Consider the following 27,132-nt stretch of genomic DNA (forward strand, 5'->3'; position numbering starts at 1 on the left):
AGTATTTATGAAGTCATTTGAGAAAAAATTGAAAATTTCAGAAACAGCTTGTGTAAATGAAGCGAGTTCATTCCTTCAAGGCCTAGCTATTTTGTGCATAAAAAGTTAAGTTGGTCTGATATTTCATGGCTGCTGCACAAAACACCAAAACAAACTTTGAAAGAAACTCGTTAGAACGTTTTGTTAAACAGTTTGTTTAAAAATAAGGAATGAAACACATTAGGCAAACACGTGACGCGAGTTTGAATCGTGCTCAAAATCATGCACAGCACCACATCTCAAGGCCACAAAACAGCACAGTTCACCGCCTAAATAATCGACCACGGACATATCAAGTAATCTTTGAAATTCCAAGTTAAACACCGAGCTCCAAATTTTTCACTAGGTACCTCATTCTCCGTACATGATTTCGCGAATAATTCAAAGACACGTCAAATGTGTCTCTAATCCATTTTATTTCTTACTCTTAGAAAAACCATTTCACGAAACATTTGACCCTTATTTTATTTAAATAATTTTTTTATTTTTCTTGCTACTAATAATGGCATCCGTCCATCCTTGAGGGATGACGGTGTAGCATGCTTGGTTCAGAGTCTGCAGCGTCTGCTATGACTAAAAAGTCCCACTCGAGTGTGGCAGTCCCTGCTGCAGTTTGGACATGTGAAATTTGAGCGACTTCGAACAGAAGCCGCTCTGTCTCTTCGCCTTGTCCTCTTCCTGATTTGTTCCTGTGTGCGTTCGTCCTCAGAGCTTGACGCCGTTGCGTACAGTTACTCGCCACTTGACACGCTCATCTGCAATGCTTTCCCAGCGACTTGGATTGATTCTGGTCTTGGCCAGGTCTCTCTTGCAGACATCCTTGAAACGAAGATGCGGTCGTCCCACTGGCCTCACACCCTCCTGAAATACGCCGTACAGCAGTTGTTTCGGTATCCGTTCAGGATCCATGCGCCCGACATGTCCCAACCATCTTAGACGTCGATGACTCAGGAGTGCAAAGATGCTGGTTGTGCTTGCACAATGAAAGACTTCGGTGTTGGGTACTCTATCTCTCCAAGAGATCTGAAGGATCTTCCGGAGACAGTGGAGATGGAAGCTGTTGAGTCGAGATTCATGCCTAGAAAGAGTTGTCCATGTCTCACAGCTATAGAGAAGGGTGCTTATAACACAAGCGTTGTAGATTTTTAATTTAGTTTAGTCTTTGGAAGCGGTAACTTCCGTCAAGTATCTGGGTGTGACTATTCGAAATGATCTCAAATGGAACGATCAGATTACACAAGTAACGGGTAAGGCGAACTCCAGATTGCGGTTTATTGGTAGAATCCTGAAATGATGCAGTCCTTCAACAAAGGAAATAGCTAACAATACGTTAGTTCGTCCAGTCTTAGAGTACTGTTCGTCTGTGTGGGAACCTTAACAATTGGGTCTGATTCAAGAGATTGAGAAGGTCCAAAGAAGAGCGGCAAGATTCGTGACTGGTGAAAATGAAATGAAATGTCGTGTGGCTATGGTCTCCCTTCGGGTAGACCGTTCGCCTGGTGCAGGTCTTTCGATTTGACGCACTTCGGCGACCTGCGCGTCGATGGGGATGAAATGGTGATGATTAGGACAACACAACACCCAGTCCCTGAGCGGAGAAAATCTCCGACCCAGCCGGGAATCGAACCCGGGACCTTAGGATTGACATTCTGTCACGCTGACCACTCAGCTACCGGGGCCGGACTCGTGACTGGTACATTTAGCCATCGCGAGGGCGTTACAAATCTCATAGAAAGTTTGAAGTGTGATACACTTGCAGATAGGCCACGCGTTAAACGGAAGGGATTGCTCACTTAATTCCGAAATCCGATCTTCGCCGAGGACGTAGAGCATATATTATTATCACCAACGTTCAAATCGCGCAATGATCACCAATCAAAGATAAGGGAAATTAGAGCTCGTACTAAGGCGTTCAGACAGTTGTTTTTCCCTCGCGCGATCGCGAATGGAACAGAGGGAGAGGGGGGCGGGGGGGGGGGGGGGGGGGGGAATTATACTTGGCGCGAATTGTGCCCTCTACCAAACACCGCTTGGTGGCTAGCAGAGTATATATGTAGATGTACCGTTACTCATCAGTAGTTGTCGATACCAGTTTTATTTTTCGAATTTTCGACAGGTCCATATTATCACGGATGCCTTTCTGAACACTTTCATATAATTTTAAACACAGTATGTTGTATTTCAAGCTAAAATTTATGAAAAGGAATTACTTTATAAAATATTTTACTTTCGATGTTATAATCGATAAGTCATAGTTATGAGTGTAAAGTTAAAATTACTTTTTAGAAACATTTGAAATTACGAATTATTTGCACACTTAAAATTTCTATTATTAATTAAGCAATCCTGTACTGTTTACTATGTTTCTTTCTGTAGTCATTCATGAGGTAATAATCGAAATTAGTAATGTAACGAAATCTCGTAGGAATTCATTGCTAAGAAAAATTGTAAACCCTTTAGAATATTGTTATTTCCACAGAGTGTGAGAATCGTAAGCTTGCCTCTGATGTGATCGGACGTATTTTTGTATAATGGGTGCGAAGAATGTAACTTCGGCTTTGCTAATGTGAAAAATCAAAATATTATATACTGAAATGTTCGCTCCTCTCAAATCTTCATAAAATCTTTGCTTATTAATTACTTAAACTGGACATTGTTTAATATGGATAATAGATGGAAATAGGAAGGAGGGGGGAGATTATACAGTTCCAGTTAAAAGACAAAAGTTATTACGGATGAACCGTAAATGGTAAGCATATGCTCACATGAATTTTTGTGTAGATCTTTTTGAGATCTACAGTTTTGTACAATTTTGACGTAACTGTTATTGCCAACAAAGATTTTGCTGTCTTGCTTTACTATTATCATCTCTGCCTACCAATTTAATTTGTTGAAGTAGCCTATTTTCTTTCTTCCGGTTCAAACTACCCCCATAGCAAACATCATCAAATACGATTCAGTGGTTCTGTCATAAAAGGTGAGAGGCACACAGAGTTACTTTCACATTTGCAATATTGGTATCTTATGGATTAATCACCGTGCCTTTCAACAAGAAGTTAAGTGCTATATCACGATTGAAGTACGCTTGTTCCTAATAAAAACGCCAAACAGGACAAAAGGTACTATTCGAAAAAAGAAAAGAAAAAAACTTTGGCGAAATGACAATGTGTAGAGAACAACGAATGTACTGACTATAAGAAGCGTGATGATGGTGGAAAATCGAAACGTGTAGCTTCAGATACAGCTGTATGTAGCAGTAACTCGTGGCAGTACCTAGGAAAAGAATCCAGGGAGATCATATATTTACCGTAAATATCTGAATGTGTGAACCTGAATGCAGCCCTAGAAATTCAACATTTTTTCTCAAAGTAAAAGATTTAAGTTGCACAGTGCGTTCGAGCTTTGAAAGAGGGTCGTGGACGAGACGACGGTTCGAATCCCACGAACACTTATTTTTTAATCTATATTTTTTTCCATCACTGGTCGCATTATTTTATTTATGTGACACCTGAGAGGTAATATAATGAAAAAGAAAATCCCATGTGCATTTTCAAGAAGCTATATTGAATTTCGTAACTTATTTGACTATTTGCTATTTGTAATTAAATTTTCAGACAGGCTTGGAAAGCTCAATTCAAGCCTCGATAAACAATGATGGTAATGACGTTATTCACAATAAGTGGTATTGTAAGTCACAATGTGCCAGACCGCACGAGTAATGTACAAATGAATTGTTGGATGTGCTCTCGACATCACACGTTGCAGTATGGTGTCTTACACACGTGGAAAACCTAAATTGAAACGGCATCTGCTACATCAAAGGAATGCAGTTTTCCCCGCAATTACACAGAATGTTCAGAGTTTCTAAGGCAAAGCACCTCGATGATATTTTGAAAATCAAATAATATGACCAGTCACGAAAAAGATTGATTAAAAATTAAGTTTGGGCTGGAGTTGAACCGTCGCATCATACACGTTCGTCCTAGAAATCTCGAACGCTAATCATTTAACCACCATGACCTCTAACGTCCGGCACCTAACGCACAGATACGTAAGGTACATAAAACTTCTCTTGCGATTTTCTCGGAATTGCCCGAGTAGGGCAGCTTACTACTTGCCAGTTATGTTGTTTTAATGGCCTACTAAAGGTGTACAAGTCTGTGATCCCAACGTCGTGGTCCCCCCTTGTAAGACGACAGTATCGCCTTCTAGTAGGCGAGCTGCTTCATCAGTGCACCAGGCAGAAGCCCACGTGCGAGTTATTGTTAAATGTACTCTAGAGTGAGACACTTCTGTCTGTTATCAAGTGAGACGTTAATGTTCACAGACAGTTGTAAATACTGAAGACATTTCTATGGAAATGGATTATTGTAAGCTGAGGACGTCCACTTTGAAAAATACTAAATAATGTGTCCTGGTAGGACGGATTTGTGGGTTCTAGAGCGCACGCACGCACGCGCGCACACACACACACACACACACACACACACACACACACACACACACAGAGAGAGAGAGAGAGAGAGAACAGTGAATAGTAAAATATGTTACTCAACTTTGGTAAAGCCGGTTACAGCAATTGTAGAGTGCAGGTTTAACCTACCCGTCCTGTGTTGACTACAGTTTCACGAACACAAGAGTCTGAACTAAAGTCGGAAGAAAACTAATCTTCTGTCTTGATACACTATTCGAAGAACAGTTCCAAACTAACAGTACTCAGGTAACTCTCTAGGCGTGCAGTCTCTGTCCACACATAATTCTATTCAACTATTTCTACTGAAGACTAACCAATGTCTATCTATAGGCCACTGTTTCTATCTCACTCGAAAACTTGGAAGACACGACGAACGTCCTGCTGGAACTCTCTAGCAACACTCGGACTGACTTACAACTTGCAACTGACGACTTCTCGTTCGTGCAATGTTACTTAAGCGCGCCGCGTCTCTCTTCCTGATGGCGCTGCCGCTTTAGGGGGCGTGATTCTCGCGGGCAGCGATGATTGCTTCGCGCGCAGCGATGCTCCTGCTGCGGACGGACATTGGCGGTACTTCTGCAACTACCTGCCGTAAACTCTTTGTAATATCTTTGGCTCTGTAGGCATCATATTTAGGTAGAAGTTCTTCTTACAAGGGAACATCCCCATCGCACCCCCCTCAGATTTAGTTATAAGTTGGCATAGTGGATAGGCCTTCAAAAACTGAACACAGGTCGATCGAGAAAACAGGAGGAAGTTGTGTGGAACTATGAAAAAATAAGCAAAATATACAAACTGGGTCGTCCATGCGTAAGATAGGGAATATTAAGGGCCATATGAGGCGAGGAACTCCGTGGTCCCGTGGTTAGCGTGAACAGCTGCGGAACGAGAGGTCCTTGGTTCAAATCTTCCCTCGACCGAAAATTTTAACTTTTTATTTTCAGTTTATGTGAAAAACTCTTATGTTTTCATCACTTTTTTTGGAGTGATTATTACATCCACAAGAAAACCTAAATCGGGCAAGGTAGAAGAAACTTTTCACCCATTCGCCAAGTGTACTAGTTAGGTGGGTCGACAACATATTCCTGTCATGTGACGCACATGCTGTCACCAGTGTCGTATACAAAATATCAGAGGTGTTTTCCTGTGGAGGAATCGGTTGACCTATGACCTTGCGATCAAATGTTTTCGGTTCCCATTGGAGAGGCACGTCCTTTCGTCTACTAATCGCACGGTTTTGCGGTGCGGTCGCAAAACACAGACACTAAACTTATTACAGTGAACAGAGACGTCAATGAACGAACGGACAGATCATAACTTTGCGAAAATAAAGAAAGCAAAATTTTCAGTGGAGGGCAGATTTGAACCAAGGACTTCTCGTTCCGCAGCTGTTCACGCTAACCACGGGAACACGGCACTCCTCATCTACATTGCCCTTAATATTGCCTATCTTACGCATGGACGACCCAGTTTGTATATTTTGCTTATTTTTTCACAGTTCCACACAACTTCTTCCTGTTTTCTCGATTGATCTGTGTTCAGTTTTTGAAGGCCTATCCTTTGTGCCAACTTATAACTAAATCTGAGGGGGGTGCGATGGGGATGTTCCCTTGTTAGAGCAGTTGAGAAGGCAGCAGCGGCACGATGACGTAACGTGGTGTGAGGTACTGATGACAGATGGTTTGTGACGTACGGGTATCGTAAGAAAGACCGCCTAAATTGTGGTCCTTCTCCGCAACTGGCTGCTACATTCGGAAGTTACGCACCAAAGTGACAATATTCTATTATTAATATCAGACAAACTACACAGCGCATATACTTGCATTTCACATTTAAAGCATCTCTCAATAGCGTGTTGTTATTCCATTATTTCACAAGTATTAGTAACCTGCAGAATAATAAACAACTGCGAAACGAAAAGGCAGACGAAGCCTATCCTGAATGCCGGGCGAAGTTGTTCGGCTCTGAGATCACAACTGGTTCGGCAGTGTCGGAGGACAGGCGGGTTGTCTGCGGCGGTCGGTGTTAGTTAAGATTTTATTCGCAAAGTATGGTTCTTTGGTCTTACAGTTGAGAATAGTGTGCTACTAATTACGGAAATGTGCAGTTCATTAATTTGTTGAAAAATAGAAATCATTTGTGACTCTAAAGTCGAATGTAATTGTACAGTTTCTCGTCTTCTGCTAATAAAAAGCGAGTGGCATTCCGTATAAACAAACCGATTGGAAATTTAATTATTTCTAAAATAACATTTCCTCGCTAAGAGTTTCTTACAGCATCAAGATTACGGATTCACAACCTACGACCTGTTTTCTGCACAGGAGATGACAACTATAGAAGATTGCAGGTTGGTGAACATTTATTAGAACTTATGGAAGCAAATAGGTACCTCGCATGTACTGCAGTCTTAGTACAAATGAGATCAGTGACATTTCATCTGTGGTAGCAAAGAGGAGGTATGACGAAGAGAGATGTTTTTGAGGGAAGAGGTTTATAATACACAAGTATTTATCACTTCTCCCTCACAATCTCTTTTTCAACTTGCCGTATCTTCTTGTGTGGTTTCTCAGAACTCCACATGGACAGCACAAAATTAAGTACTCCATCTTATATGTGTTCTAATAAAGTGAACTATTATAATTTGTGTTATACACGTGGTATCAAGTCGGACGCCTCCTGAAGCAAACCGAAGAACCCACTGTTGTACCGATGAGAGTCTTTTCGTCCGGTACAACACTTTGCAACTCATTTTAAAGTTTTTAATCTGAACTTCTGCTTTCGGTTATCTACTGTTAAACGACTGTGAATTCAGGACCATGATAATGAAACCTGAAAATATCGTGAAATTATCCCAGAGAAACCTCCGAAATTCTGTCACGGGAGTTCAGAGTCACTCTGGACACAAATGTATTGTAACGATAAGTACGATTCATGACGCGTTTTTAGATGCCAAAGTAATGGGCTGTAATTACGGAAACTCGACAAAGCACTGAAAGATTTAAGTCCAAACAAGACCCCTGCAGCAGACATTTCGTTAGAGCGGCTGGTAGCCTTTGAAGGGCCAGCCATAAACAAAACTCTCCCAACTGATGAGCAAGATGTATGACACAGGCGAAATATTCTCATTCTTCAAGAATAATATAATAATTCCAATTCCCAAGAAATCAGGTGCTGACAGGCGAGAAAATTACTGAACAATCAGTTTAATAAGTAACGGCTGCAAAATACTAACACGAATCCTTTACAGAAGAATGGAAAAACTGGTTGAAGCAGACCTCAGGGAAAATAATTTTGGATTCCGGAGAGACGTAGGAACGGGCGACGCAATACTGACCCTACGAATTCTCACAGAAGATAGGTTAAGGAAAGGCAAACCAACGTTTATAGCATTTGTAGACTTAAAGGTAGCTCAGTTTTTGACAATGTTGACTGGAATACTCTCTTTCAAATTCTAAAGGAGGGAAGCAGTGGTTGAGAAGGGAGTGAGACAGGGTTGTAGCCTATCCCCGATGTTACTCAATATGTACATTGAACAAGCAATAAAGGAAACAAAAGAAAAAGATTGGAGTAGGAGTTACAGTCCAGGGAGAAGAAATAAAAACTTTCAGGTTTGCCGATGAAACTGTAATTCTGTCAGAGACAGCGAAGTACTTTGAAGACGAGTTGAACGAAATGGACAGCATCTTGAAATGACGATATCAGATGAACATCAACAGAAGAAAAACGAGGATAAGGGAATGTAGTCAAATCAAATCAGGTGACGCTGAGGGAATTAGATTAGAAAATGAGACACTTAAAGTAATGAGTGACTTTTGCTATTTGGGAATCAAAATAACTGATGATGGTCGAAGCAGGGGGGATATAAAAAGCACACTGGCAATGGCAAGAAAAGCGTTTCTCAACAACAGAAATCAATTAACATCGAGTATAGATTTAAGTGCTAGGAATGTCATTTCTGAAAGTGTTTGTATGGAGCGTAGCCATGTATGGAAGTGAAACATGGACGATAAATAGTTTGGACAAGAAGAGAGTACAAGCTTTAGAAATGTGGTGCTACAGAAGAATGCTGAAGATTAGATTGGTAGATCAAGTAACTAATGCGGAGGTACTGAATAGAATTAAGGAGAAGAAAAATTTGTGATACAACCTGACTAGAAGAAGGGATCGGTTGGCAGAACACATTCTGAAGCATCAAGGTATTACCAATTTAGTAGTGGAGGGAAGCGTGTGGTGTAAAAATCGTAGAGGGAGGACGAAGAAATGAATACAGTAATCAGATTGAAAAGGATATACGTTGCAGTAGTCACTCGGAGATGAAGAGGCTTGGACAGGATAGGGTAGCACGGACACCGGCACCAAACCAGTCTTTGGACTTACGGCCACAACAACAACAACAGAGATATAATTCAATGACTGATTTTATTTTATACATTACAAATGGTTTGTGAGTGCTTGCGACTGTAAAAATTATTAAACTCCTGGAAATGGAAAAAAGAACACATTGACACCGGTGTGTCAGACCCACCATACTTGCTCCGGACACTGCGAGAGGACTGTACAAGCAATGATCACACGCACGGCACAGCGGACACACCAGGAACCGCGGTGTTGGCCGTCGAATGGCGCTAGCTGCGCAGCATTTGTGCACCGCCGCCGTCAGTGTCAGCCAGTTTGCCGTGGCATACGGAGCTCCATCGCAGTCTTTAACACTGGTAGCATGCCGCGACAGCGTGGACGTGAACCGTATGTGCAGTTGACGGACTTTGAGCGAGGGCGTATAGTGGGCATGCGGGAGGCCGGGTGGACGTACCGCCGAATTGCTCAACACGTGGGGCGTGAGGTCTCCACAGTACATCGATGTTGTCGCCAGTGGTCGGCGGAAGGTGCACGTGCACGTCGACCTGGGACCGGACCGCAGCGACGCACGGATGCACGCCAAGACCGTAGGATCCTACGCAGTGCCGTAGGGGACCGCACCGCCACTTCCCAGCAAATTAGGGACACTGTTGCTCCTGGGGTATCGGCGAGGACCATTCGCAACCGTCTCCATGAAGCTGGGCTACGGTCCCGCACACCGTCAGGCCGTCTTCCGCTCACGCCCCAACATCGTGCAGCCCGCCTCCAGTGGTGTCGCGACAGGCGTGAATGGAGGGACGAATGGAGACGTGTCGTCTTCAGCGATGAGAGTCGCTTCGGCCTTGGTGCCAATGATGGTCGTATGCGTGTTTGGCGCCGTGCAGGTGAGCGCCACAATCAGGACTGCATACGACCGAGGCACACAGGGCCAACACCCGGCATCATGGTGTGGGGAGCGATCTCCTACACTGGCCGTACACCACTGGTGATCGTCGAGGGGACACTGAATAGTGCACGGTACATCCAAACCGTCATCGAACCCATCGTTCTACCATTCCTAGACCGGCAAGGGAACTTGCTGTTCCAACAGGACAATGCACGTCCGCATGTATCCCGTGCCACCCAACGTGCTCTTGAAGGTGTAAGTCAACTACCCTGGCCAGCAAGATCTCCGGATCTGTCCCCCATTGAGCATGTTTGGGACTGGATGAAGCGTCGTCTCACGCGGTCTGCACGTCCAGCACGAACGCTGGTCCAACTGAGGCGCCAGGTGGAAATGGCATGGCAAGCCGTTCCACAGGACTACATCCAGCATCTCTACGATCGTCTCCATGGGAGAATAGCAGCCTGCGTTGCTGCGAAAGGTGGATATACACTGTACTAGTGCCGACATTGTGCATGCTCTGTTGCCTGTGTCTATGTGCCTGTGGTTCTGTCAGTGTGATCATGTGATGTATCTGACCCCAGGAATGTGTCAATAAAGTTTCCCCTTCCTGGGACAATGAATTCACGGTGTTCTTATTTCAATTTCCAGGAGTGTATTTTGTTTGTTATGAAGTAACTTTTCCTGCTGTCGGTCACGTTTTTTTTAATTCCCCGCACGAAGTGGTTCGCTAAATAATTCCCTCTTCCAAGTGCGTTTTTCGTGTATTATGCGTTTATGTGTGGTTTTTACGGCGTGTGAGCTATTGAATTATTGTGACGCTCTTATTGTAAAATGTAACTATCGAAAAGCATCACGCGTGAAAGTCGTAATAAACGATAACGCACTCGACAGTGGGAATTATTTCCCGAAATGAATGAGAGAGAATCGTACAATGAAATGAACACCCTTAGCTGCTTACAGGCGTTGACATACGTCGACATGGACAGATGAAAATGTGTGCCCCGACCGGGACTCGAACCCGGGATTTCCTGCTTACATGGCAGACGCTCTATCCATCTGAGCCACCGAGGACACAGAGAATAGCGCGACTGCAGAGATTTATCTCTGGCACGCCTCCGGCGAAACCCACATTCTCAACGTATTGTGCCGCACCACATTCGTATTGCTCCCGCCCATTATACGCATTTACTCGCGGCGCGTTGCCGATTCCCGTAAGAGTTCGGGCAAAATTTCTGCATTCGCATAGAAGAAGAAGATGGTCAAGTGGCCGGTGAGCCTTAACTATATATACAGGGTGTTACAAAAAGGTACGGCCAAACTTTCAGGAAACATTCCTCACACACAAATAAAGAAAAGATGTTATGTGGCATGTGTCCGGAAACGCTTAATTTCCATGTTAGAGCTCATTTTAGTTTCGTCAATATGTACTGTACTTCCTCGATTTACCGCCAGTTGGCCCAATTGAAGGAAGGTAATGTCGACTTCGGTGCTTGTGTTGACATGCGACTCATTGCTCTACAGAACTAGCATCAAGCACATTAGTACGTAGTATCAACAGGTTAGTTTTCATCACGAACGTGGTTTTGCAGTCAGCGCAATGTTTACAAATGCGGAGTTGGCAGATGCCCATTTGATGTATGGATTAGCACGGGGCAATAGCCGTGGCGCGGTACGTTTGTATCAAGACAGATTTCCAGGACGAGGCAATTCTTCGTGCAGTTGACGATAACCCTAATGTCAGCGTCAGAGAACTTGCTGCTGTACAAGGTAACGTTGACCACGTCACTGTATGGAGAGTGCTACGGGAGAACCAGTTGTTTCCGTACCATGTACAGCGTGTGCAGGCACTATCAGCAGCTGATTGGCCTCCACGGGTACACTTCTGCGAATGGTTCATCCAACAATGTGTCAATCCTTATTTCAGTGCAAATGTTCTCTTTACGGATGAGGCTTGATTCGAACGTGATCAAACTGTAAATTTTCACAATCAACATGTGTGGGGTGACGAGAATCCGCACGCTCGCAATTGTGCAATCACGTCATCAACACAGATTTTCTGTGAACGTTTGAGCAGGCATTGCTGGTGATGTCTTGATTGGGCCCCATGTTCTTCCACCTACGCTCAATGGAGCACGTTATCATGATTTCATACGGGATACTCTACCTGTGCTGCTAGAACATGTGCCTTTACAAGTACGACGCAACATGTGGTTCATGCACGATGGAGCTCCTGCACATTTCAGTCGAAGTGTTCGTCCGCTTCTCAACAACAGATTCGGTGACGGATGGATTGGTAGAGGCGGAACAATTCCGTGGCCTCCACGCTCTCCTGACCTCAACCCTCTTGACTTTCATTTACGGGGGCATTTGAAAGCTCTTGTCTACGCAAATGTAGAGACTCTTCATGCTCGTATTGTGGACGGCTCCATCAGCGCATCAGGGATTCCATGCGACGGAGGGTGGATGCATGTATCCTTGCTAACGGAGGACATTTTGAACATTTCCTGTAACAAAGTGTTTGAAGTCACGGTGGTACGTTCTGTTGATATGTGTTTCCATTCCATGATTAATGTGATTTGAAGAGAAGTAATAAAATGAGCTCTAAGATGGAAAGTAAGCGTTTCCGGACACATGTCCACATAATATAATTTCCTTCTTTGTGTGTGAGGAATGCTTCCTGAAAGTTGGGCCGTACCTTTTTGTAACACCCTGTATACTAAGTGGTATCTTTCGGACATGTCCGAAAGAACAGATACCATGTTAGTATACATGGAGAGAATCGCGTGCGGCAGCAGCAAATGTTACTCGACAACGAGCAAAGTCGGTAGCTGATTAACCGGAAGGAGGCCAGCTGGGGGCCGGCACTCCGTAAGGGCCCTCACAGCCGCAGCGCAGCACCGGCTGGCCGCGCACACAACTCCCTCCCGGCCGCAGGTCTCAGCGCCCGTCGCCACCTCGTTAACGGCGGCCGTCTCCGGGGCTAGGCGCGCCTTTCGCGGCCTCCTCGCAGCCGAGCGGCAATTAAAGGCCGCGACTGATGTCATTCCGCGAATTTCGTGCCGCGCGGCTGCTGCGCCGGCGTAAAGAACTCGACGAGGTCGCACACGCGTCATATCGCCGAGTGTTATGACCGGCGCGGCAGTAAAACACGTCGAGTGCGAACAACAGGCGCCCATTACAACGGCCCAGTCTTACAGGAACACTCTCGCCATATTACGGCTCCGGCGCGACGGCACCTAACTGCACAGATGGTCTCCGCGCTAACTGTTTAGCGAGAGCAGCGTGTAGCTCCTTTTGCACAGACTACCGACGTTCCATTCGAGCTTTCGCTAAAATACTGAGAACAATCAAACGTACACATAAGCAGCTCGCATAGCGGAGCGGACTTAACGCACCGCTTCCGGTATTTGGCGAGGAGAGCCGGTCCCAGATGGAATCCACCTCGCGGTTTAGCGGCGAGGGCTCACCGGCAGGCCACCCTCGACGTGCCTTCCAGAGCTGTTTTCAACATCCAGTAAGGCGAATAGCGGGCTTATACCGGCGTCTGAAGGTGGCAGGGGTAAAATACAGGGAGCGAAAGGCTATTTACAATCTGTACAGAAACCAGATGGCAGTTATAAGAGTCGAGGGACTTGAAAGGGAAGCAGTGCTTGGGAAGGGAGTGAGACAGGGTTGTAGCCTCTCCCCGACGCTATTCAATCTGTATATTGAGCAAGCAGTAATGGAAACAAAAGTTCGGAGTAGGTATTAAAATCCACGAAGAAGAAATAAAAACTTTAAGGTTCGCCGATGACATTGTAATTCTGTCAGAGACAGCAAAGGACTTGGAAGAGCAGTTGAACGGAATGGACAGTGTCTCGAAAGGAGGGTATAAGATGAACAGTAACAAAAGCTAAACGAGGATAATGGAATGTAGTCGAATTAAGTCGGGTGATGCTGCGGGAATTAGATTAGGAAATGAGACACTTAAAGTAGTAAAGGAGTTTTGCTATTTGGGGAGTAAAATAACTGATGTTGGTCGAAGTAGAGAGGATATAAAATGTAGACTGGGAATGACAAGGAAAGCGTTTTTGAAGAAGAGGAATTTGTTAACATCGAGTATTGATTTAAGTGTCAGGAAGTCGTTTCTGAAAGTATTTGTATGGAGTGTAGCCATGTATGGAAGTGAAACGTGGACGATAAATAGTTTAGACAAGAAGAGAATAGAAGCTTTCGAAATGTGGTGCTACAGAAGAATGCTGAAGATTAGATGGGTAGATCACGTAACTAATGAGGAGGTATTGAATAGAATTGGGGAGAAGAGGAGTTTGTGGCACAACTTGACTAGAAGAAGGGATCGGTTGGTAGGACGTGTTCTGAGGCATCAATTTAGTACTAGAGGGCAGCGTGGAGGGTAAAAATCGTAGAGGGATACCTAGAGATAATACACTAAGCAGATTCACAAGGATGTAGGCTGCAGTAGGTACAGAAGGATGTAGGCTGCAGTAGGTTCAAATGGTTCAAATGGCTCTGAGCACTATGGGACATAACATCTATGGTCATCAGTCCCCTAGAACTTAGAACTATTTAAACCTAACTAACCTAAGGATATCACACAACACCCAGTCATCACGAGGCAGAGAAAATCCCTGACCCCGCCGGGAATCGAACCCGGAAACCCGGGCGTGGGAAGCGAGAACGCTACGGCACGACCACGAGCTGCGGACGCTGCAGTAGGTACTGGGAGATGAAGAGGCTTGCACAGGATAGAGTAGCATGGAGAGCTGCATCAAACCAGTCTCAGGACTGACGACCACAACAACAACAACAACAACGGACGTCTCGTCATAGATTGATAGTGACATAACGAAAGTCATGGAATAGCGATGTCTACATATATAGATGGCGGTAGTATCGCGTAGACAAAGTAGACAAAATGCGAGTGCATTGACGGAGCTGTTTTTTTGTACTCAGATGATTCATGTTAAACGTTTCCGACGGGAATTAACAGACTATCAACGTGAAATGGTAGTTGGAGCTAGAAGCGTGGGACATTCCAATTCGGTAATCGTTACGGAATTCAACATACCGAGATCCACAGTTTCAAGAGTGTGCCGGGAACGCCAAATTTCGGGCATTACCTCTCACCATGGACAACGCAGTGGCCGACGGCCTTCAGTTGCCGACCGAGTCCAGCAGCGTCTGCGTAGAGTTACCAGTGCTGAGAGACAAGCGACAGCGCGCGAAATAGCCGCAGAAATCAACATGGGACGTACGAAGAACGTATACATTACGACAGTGCGGCGAAATTTAGAATGCCTTTGCTAGCAGCACGACATCGTCTGCAGCGCCTCTCCTGGGCTCGTGACAACATTGGTTGGATACTAGACGACTGGAAAACTGTGGCCTGGTCAGAAGGCTGCTTATTTCAGTTGGTAAGAGCTGATGACAGGGTTCTAGTGTGGCGCAAACCCCACGAAGCCATGAACCCAGGTTATCAACAAGAAATTGTGCAAGTTGGTGATCGCTCCATAAAGGTTTGGGCTGTTTTTACGCAGAATCTACTTTGCCCTAACTGAACAGATCACTCGCTGGAAATGACCATGATCGGCTACTTGCAGGTTATTTCAAGCCATTATTGGACTTCATGTACTCAAACTACGATGTCATGTCAGCGGGCCACAGTTGTTCGCTATTGATCTGAAGAAAATTCTGAACAATTCGAGCGAATGATTTGGCCACCCAGATCGCCCGACATGAATCCCATCGAACATTTATGGGACATAACCGAGAGGTCAGTTCGCCCACAAAATCATGCACCGGCAACACTTTCACAATTATGCACGGCTACAGGGGCAGCATGGCGCAGTATTTCTGCAGAGGACTTCCTGCTGACTTGTTGAGTTCGTGCTACGTCGACTTGCTGCGGGTAACAGGTCTGACACGGTCTTAGGAGATATCACACGAATTTTGTAACGTCAGTGTATAAGCCCCCTCGAATAGCGGGGCCCTTCAGTGTTTCGCTTCCGGGAGTCGGCGAGGCGAGCCAACCCCAGATGGAATCCACCTCGCGGTTTAACGACGAGGGCTGATAAGCCAGCCAGTTCGGATGTGGTTTTGAAGTGGGTTTCCCCATACAGCTAGGTAAATAGAAGGCTTGCACCCACGTCTCGCCTCCGATATATGTTACGCAAACATTTAGAAAACGTTAACACAGTTGAAAATGAGATTCATGAATAATCGCTGGCAGGCGGGGTACACAAATTCCGTTTGAAGGCGAGTGTTGGCGGAAGGGGGGTCACCTCTCACAAACATTGGAAATGTACATATATAGGGTAAAGAAACAACGCGCCACTTGGCGGTCGGTATGCGATTCCTCATCGCAGTTCAAGACAAGAATGTACGAGCAAATATAGTCCCGCGAGTAACTTCAACAAAAATGCGATTAAAAACCGGGGTCTTGCAACACTGTTACGCGTGCAGCGTGGTCAGGAACAGGTAGCACGAATTCTGCGCCGTGACAGAGCTGTCCCATTGAACCAGTGAGACGAGGCAATGTTTGTGTCGCGCTGGCACCAAACTTACTTTTTTTTCAGTCAAAGCATCGAACTGTATCCTATTTACACCTCCACAATGCGGTGTCTTGCGTATTTCTTTCTGTTACTGTTACCTTTATTTAAACACTAAAGAGATAATATGAACTCCTTACAGACGTAAATGACCACTGTTTCGTCCACGATACAAATACAGCAAATAGACGTCCAGGACACAAGTAAAGCAAATAGAAAACACCAGTGAATACAGTAACATCGTCTGCATCCAAAGAGGAACAAAAAACACGATTGGCAGACTACACTCGAGTGCGCTTTACGCTACCCACAATAATTGCATTCTGTACGTTTGACATCCAGGATTATCTTCACAGACCTGGTAGTACACGTACGACCAACATTCACTTTAGAGATGACGTCCAAAGCGACCACCTCGCATCTGCAAACACTTCGCCACTCGTTGAATCATACTTTGCTGGATCCTATGCAACACACCTGCATCCACCATTGTCGAAGCGGCATGCACGCGAGCTATTAGGTCTTGTACATCCACGGGTGGAGTGCTATAAACTTATTCCTTCAAGTGTCCCCACAAATAAAAATCTAGTGGACTAAGGTCCAGGGAACGTGGAGGCCAGAACATTACCTTCACGACCAATCCATTTCCCTGTAAATTCTTCATTTAAATAGGTCCGTACATTCATTTCAAAGTGTGGCAGTGTACCATCCTGTTGAAATCGTAGCTGTCGCCCAATACCAAGTGGAAAGTCTTCTAACGCGTCAGCCTAAGTAATGCAAAGAAACATACGATACAGGAGCGCATTCACCTTGTCCGTCAACAGGTAAGGGCGCAAAAGCACTCCTACCCACGATTCCAGCCCACATGTTAACGCCCAGAGCGTGCTTGAAAGCCACGTTCACGGACGATATGTACGTTGTGCTTCGACCAATAATGGCTGTTGCGAGATTGCAACTACCTTCACGGGTGATGCTAGATTCGTCAGTCCATATCACGTTATTTATAAAATTTTTGTTGTCTTCCACTTGGTGTAAATCCATTCAGAACACTGTACTAGTAGAACACGGTCTTGTGGCCGCAGATGTTGAGGTAACATCTAATTGTATGGTTCAAATGGCTCTGAGCACTATGGGACTTAACATCTGTCGTCATCACTCCCCTAGAACTTAGAACTACCTAAACCTAACTAACCTAAGGACATCACACACATCCGTGCCCGAGGCAGGATTCGAACCTGCGACGACAGCGGTCACGCGGTTCCAGACTGAAGCGCCTAGAACCGCACGGCCACACCGGCTGGCTAATTGTATGTGTGGTGTTACCGCCAGACACCACACTTGCTAGGTGGTAGCTTTAAATCGGCCGCGGTCCATTAGTACATGTCGGACCCGCGTGTCGCCACTGTCAGTAATTGCAGACCGAGCGCCACCACACGGCAGGTCTAGAGAGACGTACTAGGACTCGTCCCAGTTGCACGGACGACTTTGCTAGCGACTACACTGACGAAGCCTTTCTCTCATTTGCCAAGAGACAGTTAGAATAGCCTTCAGCTAAGTCCATGGCTACGACCTAGCAAGGCGCCATTAACCATTTCTAGAGAGAGTCTCACTTGTATCATCCAGAATGCTGTATACAAATGATGGATTAAAGTTAAGTATTCCAGTAGCTACGTACTTTTCTTTATAGCATTCATTACGTATCCTGTTTCAGACCTAACGCCAGCCGACGTGTGTAAACGCGTGCCTTTTGGTTACCCGTCACTGTGGACTGGCTGTCTTGTCAGTCCACTACAGTATGGATGTAGTTCGTCATCTAACGACATTTCAGCAACCAGTCTTTGAGATATCTGGAACTGCCTTCCAGAATACGGGCATTTCGCCGCGGTGGATGGTGAAGGGTTTCAAGAATCGTGTCCTCTGTTTGTGGAGTTGGTCTAGTTCTTGGACGATCTCTGCCTATTACTTGTGGACATAGATTACTAGCTTACCAAAGGTGATGCTCCTGGCGACGAAAAACATTCTTATCAGGATGGCGCCTCTGAGCATAAGCACGAGCAGCAGCAGCTCGGTTATCGGATGCATCCAGCATGAAAAGCATATCGACGTATTCATGGGGAAGCCGCCCTACATGAACTCGAGAGGCCCCGTTACGGTTGTGCACTGCACGGTGAATAGACACTTAAATGCAGTTTAATCGATCCCACTGACATATGATAGGCTAGTGTCATATGACGAAATGATTTCCTGCTTATAAACGTCGAGAACAAAGGAACGAAATTCTAAAAAAATAAAAAAGGAACATGAGGAGGACTCGAACTATGGCTCCATGGTGGATGTGAGTCTGATATCCCAGCAGTCTAATCAGTGAGTTGCGACGGCTGGTACGGTAGTGGGGCGGTGATATACATTCCTCTGTACACTCCGATGAGCAGCACGATGCGACAGCGTTGTCAGCTTCTCGCTTTCATACATTTTTCAAAATGCAACCTATCTGATTTCGCTAGACTCTCTTCTGTCTTGAATCTGGATGAGGAATCGCATGCTGACCTCCGAGTGCGGCATTTTTTCTTCACCCTGTACATAAGCTGGCCCCTTTGAGAAACGGGAAGAGGCGAAGGTGAAGATGAAGAACTATATCTACATATAATGAATATCAGGTAACAACTGAAAAGAGCTAAAGATGATTTTGCTCGTAGCGAAAAATTACAGAATGGGGCTCATGTGCTTACCAGTGTAGGAATGCGCAGCCAACGACTACACTCGCACGCTTACCTGCAACAAGAAGAGGAGCTGATTAACATACGGCACTGTCAAGTAGTTCGCTCAATACAAAATAGTCTTTACGTAAATTTTGTCGCTAGCCACGAAGGGCCGACTCCACTGTTCAGTCTGCGTCATCAACATCTACATATAATTGTGAAGCGTCTGTAAGGTGCGTGGCGAAGGGTCGAAGGATAATTCTTGGCTATATTAACGATTACAATGATCGCATCGGCTTAGTCGAAGAGAAAGCGGATGGCAGACTTCGGATACTGAAAAAATATGCTACAAAAGAGATTGCTTACAAAACACTTGTCGGTTCCGTCACAGCATTATCGTTGAAGTGTGTGGGACCAGAACCAAACAGAGCTAACAGGGGATATTAAACGTACATACAGAAGAGCAACACGAACACTCACAGGCTTTACCGACTCAGATGAAAGCATGAAGAAAATGTTGAAAACATGTGAACAACTGGATGACAGACACTGAAATACAGTTATCTCGCGAAAGACTACTCAAGAAGTAGTTTCAAGCGAATATCCTATAACAACCTACGAATTTCTCTCGTAAGGAAAGCGATGACAAGGATAGGCTAATTACGACAAGCAGAGAGGTGTTTAAGAAGTTTTTGTATCAGCACTCTTTACGCAAATGAAATGGGTAGAAGCTCTGATAAAGTTTACGTCAGGAAGTACCGTTTGTTCTGCACTTCACAGTATTTTGCAGAGTATGTTATTGTTGTTCTTCTGTTCAAATCCGTTCGCATATGGAGCAAGGAAGGAATGACTGTCTATACACCGAGGTGACAAAAGTCATGGGATAGCAATACGAACATAACAGTCTTTCGCCGTGGAATGGTAGTTGGACATTCCATTTCGGAAAACGTTTGCGAATATAATACACCGAGATCCACAGCATTAAGAGCGTGATGAGTACAGCAAATTTTAGGCATTACGTGTCGCCATGGACAACGCAGTGGCCGACGGCCTTCGCTTAACAACCGAAAGCAGCGGCGTTTTCGCCATGGACAACGCAGTGGCCGACGGCCTTCGCTTAACAACCGAAAGCAGCGGCGTTTGTGTAGAGTTGTCGGTGCTAAGAGACAAGCAAAACTGCGTGAAATAATCGCAGAAATCAATGTACGACGAACATATCCGTTAGGATGGTGCAGCGAAATTTAGAGTTAATGGACGACCGACGCGAGCGTCTTTGCTAACAGCACATCGCCTGCAGCGCCTCTCCCTGACTCGTGATCATATATGTTGGACTCTACACGACTGGAAAACCGTGGCTTGGTCAGAAGAGTCCCTATTTTAGTTGGTAAGAACTGATGGTAGGGTTCGAGTGTGGCGTAGACCCCATCTAGTCATTGATCCAAGTTGTCAACAGGTCACTGTGCAAGCTGGCGGTGGTTCCGTAATGGTGTGGGCTGCGTTTGCATGGAATGGACTGGTCCCTCTGGTCCAAACGAACTGATTACTGACTGGAAATGGTTAAGTTCGGCTACATGGAGACCACTGCAGGAATGTGCCACGTCACCGGGCTACAACTGTACGCAACTGGTTTGAAGAACATTCTAGTCAATTCGAGCGAATGACCTGGCCAACCAGACTGCCCGACCTGAATCCCATCAAACATTTATGGGACACAGTCCAGGTGTCAGCTCGTGTACAAAATCCTCCACCAACAACACTTTCGCAATTATGGACTGCTATAGCGACAGCATGGCTCAATATTTCTGCAAGAGACTTCAAGCGACTTGTTCAGCCCGTGCCACGTCGAGTTCCTGCACTGCGTTGCACAAAAAGGAGGTCCGACACAATACTGGGAGGTACCCCATTACTTGTTCACGTCAGAGTAGTTAGTATGCTTCTGTATGCGAGTACCGAGTGACCGGAGACTACGGGTCGCTGTACCAAAATATTCGGAAAATACCCACGAACAACCTCCGGATATGCAATTCTGTCAAGTTAAGAGATGAATGGAGACCGTGACTTTTATGTGATACAAATTGTCGATTTGTACGGCAGCACAGCAACAGCCATCGACAAATTGGCTGGTTGCTGCCGTACACCACTGACAGTTCGAACATCCAGATACTTTTCGATGGCGCTTACGTTTACGCGGTACACGAACTCCGCAAGGCATTCTACAGCGCACGGCGGAGTGTACATTGAACCAGTATTTTCGACTTTCTTCCCTATTCCACTCGCGTACTGTGCAGGGACAAATGATTCTCTATGTTGTTGTTGTTGTTGTTGTTGTTGTCGTCGTCGTCGTCTTCAGTCCTGAGACTGGTACGATGCAGCTCTCCATGCCATACAGTAAAGCTGCATACCCTCGGGAAAAATTACGGCAGCAGTTTCCCCTTGCTTTCAGCCGTTCGCAGTACCAGCACAGCAAGGCCGTTTTGGTTAGTGTTACAAGGCCAGATCAGTCGATCACCCAGACTGTTGGCCCTGCAACTACTGAAAAGGCTGCTGCCCCTCTTCAGGAACCACACGTTTGTCTGGCCTCTCAACAGATACCCCTCCGTTGTGGTTGCACCTACGGTACTGCTATCTGTGTCGCTGATGCACGTCATCCTCCCCACCAACAGCAAGGTCCATGGTTCATGGGGAGGATGATTCTCTATACGCCTCTGTAATCCTATAATCGTTCTTATCTTTTTCTCAGCATTTCTATGTGAGATATACGTTGGCTGCAGCACAATGGTCAATCTTCCACGAATACATGTTCTCCAAATTTACAGAACAAGGTTAAGCGAAAATTACTACATGTTTCATCCGAGGATCCCCATTTAAGTGTCCCAAATATCCCTGTTACGTTTTCCTATGGGACCTACCGATCTATAACGATGCCCGCGGAGCGTCTCACGGTTCGTTAGCTGACTACTGTCACGCTTACTTTACAGACTGTACTTTCTGAGAACTATTCCAAGGCCGTCTTACATTTTATCTTACCCAAAACTGACTTTACTTGATCGTCCCATTTCATATAAATTCTTAGCAAACGATGGGACGTGCTCTAGACTTTGGTCACTAATCCTGTAATCAGGTAAAATCTGGTTGTAGCCATTGTCCTGCACTTATCAGCTCTGTACTAAGCTCCTGACGACAGCGGTGCAAATTGCCTCCCTTGTTTACAATTGACGGTCTGAATACCGACTTGAGTCTTTCGCAGTCGAGATTACGTGTGCTTACCTATGAGAAGGTAAATAAATACTCATATCAGTCGCTGTCACGTGGACGCAGTACGGGTTGCAAATGGCACGTTGGAATAAAAATGCTTGTCTTGCCCTGCCCTCAACAGCAGCCGCTAAGAAGGGAATCGCTTCCTCTTAACAGCAGGGTTGCCACATTAAGTTACCGAACATGCGCTGAGGGCTGGCAGTGAACACAGTAAAACACTTAGCAAAAATGAAAATTTTATTTATTATTGATTGTTAGAGCTTTCAACTAATTTTTGTTAGCTTCAATTTTTTGGTAAAAGTTGTCGCGTGTTGCAAACTTCAAATTACAACGAATGCATAATTCTGGTTTTACTATATCGACAGTCAATTTGTTTGTAACGCCAGACCGTACGTCTCTTTCCACACAAGTGCTTATCCTTGTGGTAATTTTCTAAATCAATAAATAAACTGGATATATGTATGAAATTCTAAAAAGAACCGAACCACTCACACTTTGATACAATACCGAATACGGGGCTAAAATACCGAAGAGTTCGGCGAAAAACCGATCGCGCGGCAACACAGGTTGACAGTGCACACAAACGGTGGAGATGGTGCGAAGTGTGTATTGACGGAAAAAAACGTGGAGTCGAGAAGCTGCACACTGAGAACTGTGCATGTTGTGAGGGTCCCACTCCCGCAGTTTCGTCACCTCTGGCGTTTTGACAGCTCCCAGAAGCGATTGCCTCCTTTTCTGGTATCAAACATTAGCGTTCAGGGAGCCGTGTAGCGTGGGACGGCCTCGAACACGTCAGGGGCCGTTTTACTCCCGCTGGGGTGGGGACTTTGGTTGCCAGGTGATCAGTTTTTTACCGAACTGTCCTATATTTTAGTCCGTGTTCGGTATTGAAAGCTGTAACAAGTAATAGTAAACATATTTTTTTTGTTTACGAAGCGTTTTATTGGGTGCACCCTCAGCCTTCAACTCGACAAATCCTTTCGCCAGGCAACGTTCCGGGTGTGAGTTGTGGGTGGACGCCCCTGCCTGCTGCCACCGTTAACACAGGCCTCGCGTCGCAGGCCACTCTGACAGCAGCATGGAATGTAGTGTGAGGAGGGCTATGCGAGAGGCGTTCAGTGATGTCGAAAGTAAAGTTCTATGTACTGACTTGGCAGAAAATCCTAAGAAATTTTGGTCTTATGTCAAAGTGGTAGGTGGATGAAAACAAAATGTCCAGACACTCTGTGACCAAAATGGTACTGAAACACAGGATGAAAGACTAAAGGCCGAAATAACAAATGTGTTTTTCCAAAGCTGTTTCACAGAGGAAGACTGCACTGTAGTTCCCTCTCTAGATTGTCACACACATGACTAAATGGTAGATATCGAAATAGACGACAGAGGGATAAACAATCAAAATCGCTCAAAAGAGGAAAGGCCGCTGGACCTGATCGGATATCAGTTACATTTTACACAGAGTACGCGAAGGAACTTGCCCCCCCCCCCCCCTTTCTTGCAGCGGTGTACCGTAGGTCTCTAAAAGAGCGTAGCGTTCCAAAGGATTGGAAAAGGGCACAGGTCATCCCCGTTTTCAAGAAGGGACGTCGAACAGATGTGCAGAACTATAGACCTATATCTCTAACGTCGATCAGTTGTAGAGTTTTGCAACACGTATTATGTTCGAGTATAATGACTTTTCTGGAAACTAGAAATCTACTTTGTAGGAATCAGCATGGGTTTCGAAACAGACGATCGTGTGAAAACCAGCTCGCGCTATTCGTCCACGAGACTCAGAGGGCCACAGACACGGGTTCCCAGACGGATGCCGTGTTTCCTAGTTAGTTCAGTATCCAGTTGTTCGTTTCGTTCACTGAGTTCGCCTTTTTTACATGTGTTCCAAACTGTTCTTGCACTTGGCTCTCGCTATTCAGCGTCCACGACCGGTAATCAAAAAGTATTTTATAGTTACGTAAATTACATAAAAATTGTGTTGTATGTAATAGGTACGTCTTTTCAGGTAAGAAAAGGGCATATCAGCTCACTTCACTACATCGATGAACAGCAGAAGAACAAGGCAAGTTTTTTTCGTTATTCATATATTTTTGTTTCCATCGGCTTGATATAGCAGCTAAGTTTCAATAATTTGCTTAATTTTTAGTGCAAGAAAATTCATACAAAACGATTTTCTTGTATCTTTCATATACAAAAAATTACATTTAGGAAGGTTCTAATTATTTTTGAGTTTGGTTGTTTCCAATTTGCATTACCTGCTAGTTTCGTTTCTTTGATTAAATAAAAAAGTGGGTTGTGGGTCATTTTGGCTCAGAAGGAAAAGCGGTGCCTCTCCATTTGAAAAGACATAGATTGCCATAAAATACTTATTTTCTCAAAAACATTTGTTCAGAAGGAGCTTTCAAACCAAAAACTTTATTACTGCGAACTTAATTATTATTATTATTGCTGCATTAACTTTAATAATCCGACATAACCTAATTTTTACTAAGCGTGTGACGCAAGTTTGAGAAAACCACATTTTATTTTATGGTTCCATAAAGTATCTACTTCGCCTACGAACTCAGAGACAACGTGAAGTATATACAGGGTGTGAACGATTATTGTTTACAACGTAGCATAGCTATGTAGTGGAAGTCTAAACGAAGAATTTTATACAAGACACTTGTTGTCTATTAAGTTGGGAAACAGCGACCAACAGCTTTACAAGACTACATGAGCTGTAGCCCATGCGCGTCGCGTGACATTTTCATGTTCTCCAGTTCTCTACACATCGTCATCGATTGTTTCGCAATTGTTGCTTGCATTAGCTTGTTATTTCTTCACTGCCTAATTATTACATGTTTGTCTGTTTGTTGTATCTGCTCGTAACAGGCAACACATTGTCCGTAATTGGTGAGCAGTCTGTACTTGGGGCCGGTTTGCCGTGCGCCACCCTATATTATTTCCCTGCGATCAGCCACACAAGGCTACGGTTGGCTAAACGAGAGGTTCTCCAGAATCACAGAAATTACTTCTAAAAGTGTGTAAGAATTCTGTAATGAATAAAAACTCTATACTCCAGTGGGGAGGCAAGTGCCCCCTCTTAGTGCCCTCCATCCTTCAGTCACCTACACTACTAGTTTTCAGTTTTTCATAAGAACCATATACCGAGCACAAACGAACGGTGAACGAGTAAAAATGAACGGTTCCCAAAAAAAGAACGATCAGCATTGAACCAGAACCGAAGGATGAACGAGCTTGCCCATCTCTAGTCTGCTTCTCCCCAGCAGCCGTCTACGCCAGTCTGTCATCTGTGGACCGCGGCGCACCGCAGCTGCCTCAGGGCAGGTTTTGGATAGCGCCATTCTGTCACCCGTACACTTTAACGACGACGGTTATCGGACAGCTTACAAACGTGGCCATTTCGGCAACACTCCCAGCCTCGGCTCGAAAGCCACTGACCACAGCCTCCTGGACGTGAGGCACGTCGCCCAGTTTCTGCATTACGACGACGGCTTCGCTGTCTTCCGCGTCTCCCCTCCACTGCCAGTGCTCCTGCACTGCACAACAATATTCCAGCATTTAGCGCTACTTTATACACTACTGGCCATTAAAATTGCTACACCAAGAAGAAATGCAGATGATAAATGGGTATTCATTGGACAAATATATTATACTAGAACTGACATGTGATTACATTTTCTCGCAATTTGTGTGCATAGATCCTGAGAAATCAGTACCCAGACCAACCACCTCTGGCCGTAATAACGGCCTTGATATGCCCAAGTATTCAGTCAAACAGAGCTTGTATGGCGTCTACAGGCCCAGCTGCCCATGCAGCTTCAACACGATACCACAGTTCATCAAGAGTAGCATATTGTGATGAGCAAGTTGCTCGGACGCCATTGACCAGACGTTATCAGTTGGTAAGAGATCTGGAGAATGTGCTGGCCAGGGCAGCAGTCGAACAATTTCTGTATCCATAAAGGCCCGTACAGGACCTGCAACATGCGGCAGTGCGTTATCCTGCTGAAATGTAGGGTTTCGCAGGGATCGAATGAAGGGTAGGGCCACGGGTCGTAACACATTTGAAATGTAATGTCCACTGTTCACAGTGCCGTCAATGCAAACAAGAGGTGATCGAGACGTGTAACCGATGGCACCACATACCATCACGCCTGGTGATACGCCAGTATGACGATGACGAATACACGCTTCCAATGTGCGTCCACGGAGATGTCGCCAAACACTGATCCGACCATTATGATGCTGTAAACAGAACCTGGATTCATCCGAAAAAGTGAGGTTTTGCCATTCGTGCACCCAGGTTCGTCGTTGAGTTCACCATCACAGGCGCTCCTGTCTATGATGCAGCGTCAAGGGTAACTGCAGCCATGGTCTCCGAGCTGATAGTGCATGCTGCTGCAAACGTCGTCGAACTGTTCGTGCAGATGGTTGTTGTCTTGCAAACGTCCCCATCTGTTGACGCAGGGATCGAGACGTGGCTGCACGATCCGTTACAGCCATGCGGATAAGATGCCTGTCATCTCGACTGCTAGTGATACGAGGCGGTTGGGATCCAACACGGCGTTCCGTATTACCCTCCTGAATCCACCGGTTCCATATTCTGCTAACAGTCATTGGTTCTCGACCAACGCGAGCAGCAATGTCGCGATACGATAAACCGCAATCGCGATAGGCTACAATCCGACCTTTATCAGTCAGAAACGTGATGGTACGCATTTCTCCTCCTTACACGAGGCATCACAACAACGCTTCACCAGGCAACGCCGGTCAACTGCTGTTTTGTGTATGAGAAATCAGTTGGAAACTTTCCTCATGTCAGCACGTTGTAGATGTCAACACCGGCGCCAACCTTGTGTGAATGCTCTGAAAAGC

General features: G+C 45.3%; 1 protein-coding gene and 1 non-coding gene across 3 annotated transcripts in view; both read right to left on the bottom strand.

The window, feature by feature from the left end:
* Positions 1-27,132, bottom strand: part of LOC126094534 (tyrosine-protein kinase Btk29A) — a 366,017-nt gene that overhangs the window by 196,659 nt on the left and 142,226 nt on the right. The gene's annotated exons all lie outside the window — the stretch shown is intronic.
* On the bottom strand, positions 10,753-10,826 carry Trnat-ugu (transfer RNA threonine (anticodon UGU)). The gene has a single exon. It is a non-coding gene; the product is annotated as a tRNA-Thr (tRNA).

The sequence above is a fragment of the Schistocerca cancellata genome, chromosome 8 (genome assembly GCF_023864275.1).
Source record: "Schistocerca cancellata isolate TAMUIC-IGC-003103 chromosome 8, iqSchCanc2.1, whole genome shotgun sequence".
In the NCBI taxonomy this organism is placed as follows: Eukaryota; Metazoa; Arthropoda; class Insecta; order Orthoptera; family Acrididae; genus Schistocerca; species Schistocerca cancellata.